Genomic DNA, 7,420 nt, shown 5'->3' on the forward strand with positions numbered 1-7,420 from the left:
CGGGAAGCGGCGGCCTTTGGTCCCGGTTGGTGGAACCAACCGGGAGTAAAGGGGTGGTCCCGGTTGGTTCCACCAACCGGGACCAAAGGCACCCTTTAGTCCCGGTTGGTGCCACCAACCGGGACGGAAAGCCTTGCACAGCGGAGTGGTGGTGGGAGTTTAGTCCCAACTCGCTAGCTGAGAGAGAGCCGCACCTGTTTATAAGGTGCGGTGCGCCTGAGCTGTCGAGCTCCTCTCTAAAGCAGGCTTACGGGCCTAACCTCTCTGTACATGCCTGTGGGCCTACTGGGCCTTCTGCGGGCCTGAATCCTGGCCCATGGATGGGTTTCTAGTCGTATTCAGGCCGTGGTGGCCCAATAGGTGGCATAATTTTTATTTTTTGCCTTTTTTTTGTTTTCTTTTTTGCTTTATTTATTTTGTTTTGTTTTTATTTACAACAAAAAACTTATTTATTTTATTTTATTTTGTTTCTAATTACTTATTTATTTTACTTTATGATGATTCTTTTTGCTATTAAAGTTTCTAACAAAAAAAGTTCTTTATGAAAATTCTTTTTGCTTTCAATGATTTTGAACAGAAAATACTTCGATAATTTTAGTTGCATCAATTATATATAATTTTAGTTTCAATAATACTAGAGGTTGCTTATAATGTTTTGAACACAAAATACTTTGATAATTTTAGTTTCATAAATTTTATTTATGTTATTAAAGTTTATTTTATTTTGTTTCTACTTATATATTTTATTAAACTTTATATTATTTTGTTTCTAATTACTTATTTATTTTATTTGTTATTTTTCATGCATCATTTTCCATGCATTTACTGATTATTTTGAGCTATAAGACCCTAAAATTGAAAAGCATTTCAAATGAACTCTGAAAAGGTTGAAAGTTGGCATGGTATCATCATTTCATCCACATAGCATGTGCAAGAAAGTTGAGAGGGTTACGGCAAAAACTGAATGCACTTCGTGTACAAAACGGACAATCTCTTTCGAAGTATCAGGATTTCATACGGAAACTCGTCTGTTACAAAGGGATTTCATTTCTTAAAACTTATTTGAACTCCTGACTTTTTGTGTGTTCAAAATGCACCATTCAAAGCCACATCATCAATTTTCAACCCTTTCTGACTTCATTTGTTATTTTTCATGCATTTATTGATTATTTTGAACTATAAGACCCTGAAATTGAATGAACTCTGAAAAGGTTGAAAGTTGGCATGGTATCATCATTTCATCCACATAGCATGTGCAAGAAAGTTGAGAGGGTTACGGCAAAAACTAGATGCACTTCGTGTACAAAACGGACAATGGTATCATACTCGTCTGTTACAAAGTTGGCATGGTATCATCATAATAGTTGCGGGAGAAAGTCTTCACTTTTTCTTCGCTTGTGTCATTTGCTTATTGCGCCGTAACCATGGATAATCTTCATCGTTTATCAGGATGCTTGGGTCAGCCTTGACTTTGAAGGGAGGAATTTCATGAAACTTTTTTCATAATCTTCAGACATGTCTGTCTTGCCCTCCACTCCCACGATGTCACTTTTTCCTGAAAGAACTATGTGGCGCTTTGGCTCATCCTATGATGTATTCGCTTCCTTATCTTTTCTTTTTCTCGGTCTGGTAGACATGTCCTTCACATAGATAACCTGTGCCACATCATTGGCTAGGACGAACGGTTCGTCAGTGTACCCAAGATTGTTCAGATCCACTGTTGTCATTCCGTACTGTGGGTCTACCTGTACCCCGCCTCTTGACAGATTGACCCATTTGCACTTAAACAAAGGGACCTTAAAATCATGTCCGTAGTCAAGTTCCCATATGTCTATTATGTAACCATAATATCTGTCCTTTCCCCTCTCGGTTGCTGCATCAAAGCGGACACCGCTGTTTTGGTTGGTGCTCTTTTGATCTTGGGCGATCGTGTAAAATGTATTCCCATTTATCTCGTATCCTTTGTAAGTCAATACAGTCGAAGATGGTCCCTTGGACAACGAGTACAACTCATCACAAACAGTGGTGTCACCTCTGAGACGTGTTTCCAACCAACTGCTGAAAGTCCTGATGTGTTCACATGTAATCCAGTCGTCACACTGCTCCGGGTGTTTGGAGCGCAGACTGTTCTTGTGTTCATCGACATACGGGGGCACCAAGGTAGAGTTCTGTAGAACTGTGTAGTGTGCTTGAGACCAAGAATGCCCGTCCCTGCATATTATTGAGTCCGCTCCTAGCGTGCCTTTTCCAGTCAGTCTCCCCTCATACCGCGATTTAGGGAGACCTATCTTCTTAAGGCCAGGAATGAAGTCAACACAAAACCCAATGACATCCTCTGTTTGATGGCCCATGGAGATGCTTCCTTCTGGCCTAGCGTGGTTACAGACATATTTCTTTAGGACTCCCATGAACCTCTCAAAGGGGAACATATTGTGTAGAAATACGGGCCCCTGAATGACAATCTCGTCGACTAGATGAACTAGGACGTGCGTCATGATATTGAAGAAGGATGGTGGGAACACCAGCTCGAAACTGACAAGACATTGCGCCACATCACTCCTTAGCCTTGGTATGATTTCTGGATCGATCACCTTCTGAGAGATTGCATTGAGGAATGCACATAGCTTCACAATGGCTAATCGGACGTTTTCCGGTAGAAGCCCCCTCAATGCACGGAAGCAGTTGCGTCATAATCACGTGGCAGTCATGAGACTTTAGGTTCTGGAACTTTTTCTCTGGCATATTTATTATTCCCTTTATATTCGACGAGAAGCCAGTCGGGACCATCACACTGAGCAGGCATTCAAAGAAGATTTATTTCTCTTCTTTCGTAAGAGCGTAGCTGGCATGACCTTCATACTGCTTCGGAGGCATGCCGTCTTTTTCGTGCAAACGTTGCAGGTCCTCCCGTACCTCAGGTGTATATTTTGTCTTTCCATACACGCCCAGGAAGCCTAGCAGGTTCACGCAAAGGTTCTTCGTCACGTGCATCACGTTGATTGAAGAGCGGACCTCTAGGTCTTTCCAGTAGGGTAGGTCCCAAAATATAGATTTCCTCTTCCACATGGGTGCGTGTCCCTCAGCGTCATTCGGAACAGCTAGTCTGCCGGGACCCTTTCCAAAGATTACGTGTAAATCATTGACCATAGCAAGTACGTGATCACCGGTACGCATGGCGGGCTTCTTCCGGTGATCTGCCTCGCCTTTGAAATGCTTTCCTTTCTTTCGACATTGATGGTTGGTCGGAACAAATCGACGATGCCCAGGTACACATTCTTCCTGCATTTGTCCAGGTATATACTTTCAGTGTCATCTAAACACTGCGTGCATGCGTGGTACCCCTTGTTTGTCTGTCCTGAAAGGTTACTGAGAGCAGGCCAATCGTTGATGGTTACAAACAGCAACGCGTGCAGGTTAAATTCCTCCTGTTTGTGCTCATCCCACGTACGTACACCGTTTCCATTCCACAGCTGTAAAATTTCTTCAACTAATGGACTTAGGTACACATCAATGTCGTTGCCGGGTTGCTTAGGGCCTTGGATGAGAACTGGCATCATAATGAACTTCCGCTTCATGCACATCCAAGGAGGAAGGTTATACATACATAGAGTCACGGGCCAGGTGCTGTGATTGCTGCTCTGCTCCCCGAAAGGATTAATGCCATCCGCACTTAAACCAAACCATACGTTCCTTGGGTCAGCTGCAAACTCAGCCCAGTACTTTCTCTCAATTTTTCTCCACTGCGACCCGTCAGCGGGTGCTCTCAACTTCCCGTCTTTCTTACAGTCCTCACTGTGCCATCGCATCAACTTGGCATGCTCTTCGTTTCTGAACAGACGTTTCAACCGTGGTATTATAGGAGCATACCACATCACCTTCGCAGGAACCCTCTTCCTGGGGGGCTCGCCGTCAACATCACCAGGGTCATCTCGTCTGATCTTATACCGCAATGCACCGCATACCGGGCATGCGTTCAGATCCTTGTACGCACCGCGGTAGAGGATGCAGTCATTAGGGCATGCATGTATCTTCTGCACCTCCAATCCTGGAGGGCATACGACCTTCTTTGCTGCGTATGTATTGTCGGGCAATTCGTTATCCTAAGGAAGCTTCTTCTTCAATATTTTCAATAGCTTCTCAAATCCTTTGTCAGGCACAGCATTCTCTGCCTTCCACTGCAGCAATTCCAGTACGGTACCGAGCTTTGTGTTGCCATCTTCGCTATTGGGGTACAACCCTTTTTTGTGATCCTCTAACATGCGATTGAACTTCAGCTTCTCCTTTTGACTTTCGCATTGCGTCCTTGCATCGACAATGACCCGGCGGAGATCATCATCATCGGGCACTGGTTCCTCTTGATCTTTAGCAGCTTCCCCCGTTGCAGCATCATTGGGCACATCATCTGGTTCCTCTTGATCTTCAGCAGCTTCCCCCGTTGCAGCATCACCGTATTCAGGGGGCACATAGTTGTCATCGTCCTCTTCTTCTTTGCCGTCTTCCCTCATAACCCCTATTTCTCCGTGCCTCGTCCAAACATTATAGTGTGGCATGAAACCCTTGTAAAGCAGGTGGGTGTGAAGGATTTTCCGGTCAGAGTAAGACTTTGTATTCCCACATTTAGGGCATGGACAACACATAAAACCATTCTGCTTATTTGCCTCAGCCACTTCGAGAAAATCATGCACGCCCTTAATGTACTCGGAGGTGTGTCTGTCACCGTACATCCATTGTCGGTTCATCTGCGTGCATTATATATAATTAAGTGTGTCAAAAACCATTACAGAACATCATGAATAGATAATTAAGTGACCAAATTAATAGAAGTTCATCATCACATTAAAACCAAAGTACATACATAGTTCTCATCTAACAACATATAGCTCTCCAGAGCATCTAATTAATTAAACCATACATTGAAACTATGTAAAACATTTCAATGCGAAAACAAATGGGATCATAATCGCAACCAAGGTAACAATTGATCCAACGGCATAATGATACCAAGCCTCGGTATGAATGGCATATTTTCTAATCTTTCTAATCTTCAAGCGCATTGCATCCATCTTGATCTTGTGATCATCGACGACATCCGCAACATGCAACTCCAATATCATCTTCTCCTCCTCAATTTTTTTATTTTTTCCTTCAAGAAATTGTTTTCTTCTTCAACTAAATTTAACCTCTCGACAATAGGGTCGGTTGGAATTTCCGGTTCACATACCTCCTAGATAAATAAAATCTATGTCACGTTGGTCGGCATAATTTTTGTAAACAATAAATGAACCAATAGTTATAAAGATAATATATACCACATCTGAATCATAGACAGGACGTGGGCCGACGTGGGCGGATACCAAAACCATCGCACTATATAATAACAAGCAATAAAATAGTAAGAAAATTAGACAAGTATCTATCTAAAGTAAGAATTTTTTTCTTTTAGAAAGAAGATAAGAACAAGAGGCTCACCACGGTGGTGCCGGCGACGAGATCGGCGCGGGCGATTGACGGCGGTGAAGACGGGAATGGGACGTGACGGGCCGTTAAACCTAGACAAATCTCGAGGAAAATGGAGCTTTGAGGTCGAGCTTCGAAAGGAGAAAGCTTAACTAGTGTGGCTCGGACATTTCATCGAACACCTCATGTGCATAGGAGGTGAGCTAGAGCACCACAAAGCCCTCCCCTCGCCGGCCAGAGAAAAACAGAGCACTGGAGTGCTCTGCTCGCGGGCGAGGGGTATATATAGGCACCTCATTGGTCCCGGTTCGTGGCATGAACCGGAACTAAAAGGCAGCCTGTGGTCCCGGTTCAAGCCACCAACCGGGACCAATGGTGGTGGGCCAGGAGCGAGGCCCATTGGTCCCGGTTCGTCCCACCAACCGGGACCAAATGGGCCAGACGACCGAGGCCCATGGCGTCTGGGCCAGACACCAAGGATTGTGGCGTTTGGTCCTGGAGTCCGAGTGGGACTCTTGCCTTTCGGGCAAAACCGACTTTGAGGAGGCTTTTGCTCCAAGTTTCGACCCCAGGGCTCAACATATAAATAGAGGGGCAGGGCTAGCACCAAAGAGAGATTAAGAAACACCAAGCCGTGTGCCGGCAACCCTGTCCCCTCTAGTTTGTCCTCCGTCACAGTTTCTGTAGTGCTTGGCGAAGCCCTGCGGAGATTGTTCTTCAGCAACACCGTCACCACGCCGTCGTGCTGCTGGAACTCATCTACTACTTCGCCCGTCTTGCTGGATCAAGAAGGCGAGGACGTCATCGAGCTGAACGTGTGCAGAACTCGGAGGTGTCGTGCGTTCGGTACTTGGATCGGTCGGATCGTGAAGACGTACGACTACATCAACCGCGTTGATAAACGCTTCCGCTTACGGTCTACGAGGGTACATAGACAACACTCTCCCCTCTCGGTGCTATGCATCACCATGATCCTGCGTGTGCGTAGGAAATTTTTTGAAATTACTACGTTCCCCAACAGTATCAACCATGTACACGTCGTACGAAGAGGTGGCCGTCCAACGTCCAGTGAATGGCGGGTCTTGGCCTTGCTCCTTGTCGGCATCGTCGTCCATACCGTCGATGTCTTCGGAGCCATAATCGAGCTCGTCGGTTAAGTCCTCGACGGTAGCTATGAAGTGGGTGGCGGGTGGGAAGCAAAATTCCCCATCATCAGCCTCTAACTCGAACCGAACATAGTTCGGCTGCGAGTCCTTCTCCAAGTCTATATAGACCGGAGGGTTTAGTCCGTAGAGGCAATCACAATCATACAGGCTAGACATCTAGGGTTTAGCCACTACGATCTCATGGTAGATCAACTCTTGTAACCCCTATACTCATCAAAGTCAATCAAGCAGGAAGTAGGGTATTACCTCCATCAAGAGAGCCTGAACCTGGGTAAACATCGTGTCCCCTGCCTCCTGTTACCTTGGATCCTCAGACGCACAGTTCGGGACCCCCTACCCGAGATCGGCCGGTTTTGACACCGACAGGGCACCCTAGAACACACAAGTTGATCTTTTAGCCGTGTGCGGTGCCCCCCTCCACAGTTACACACCTCGATCATATCGTCGTAGTGCTTAGGCGAAGCCCTGCGCCGGTAACTTCATCATCATCGTCACCACGCCGTCGTGCTGACGGAACTCACCCTCAGCCTCAACTGGATCAAGAGTTCGAGGGACGTCACTAAGTTGAACGTGTGTTGATCGCGGAGGTGCCGTACGTTCGGTACTTGGATCGGTTGGATCGCGAAGACGTTCGACTACATCAACTGCGTTACTAAACGCTTCCGCTTTCGGTCTACGAGGGTACGTGGACACACTCTCCCCGTCTCATTGCTATGCATCTCCTAGATAGATCTTGCGTGATCGTAGGTAAATTTTGGAAATACTGCGTTCCCCAACAGTTTCCCCTCTTGGCTCAT

Source organism: Triticum aestivum, chromosome 1D (genome assembly GCF_018294505.1).
Source record: "Triticum aestivum cultivar Chinese Spring chromosome 1D, IWGSC CS RefSeq v2.1, whole genome shotgun sequence".
In the NCBI taxonomy this organism is placed as follows: domain Eukaryota; kingdom Viridiplantae; phylum Streptophyta; class Magnoliopsida; order Poales; family Poaceae; genus Triticum; species Triticum aestivum.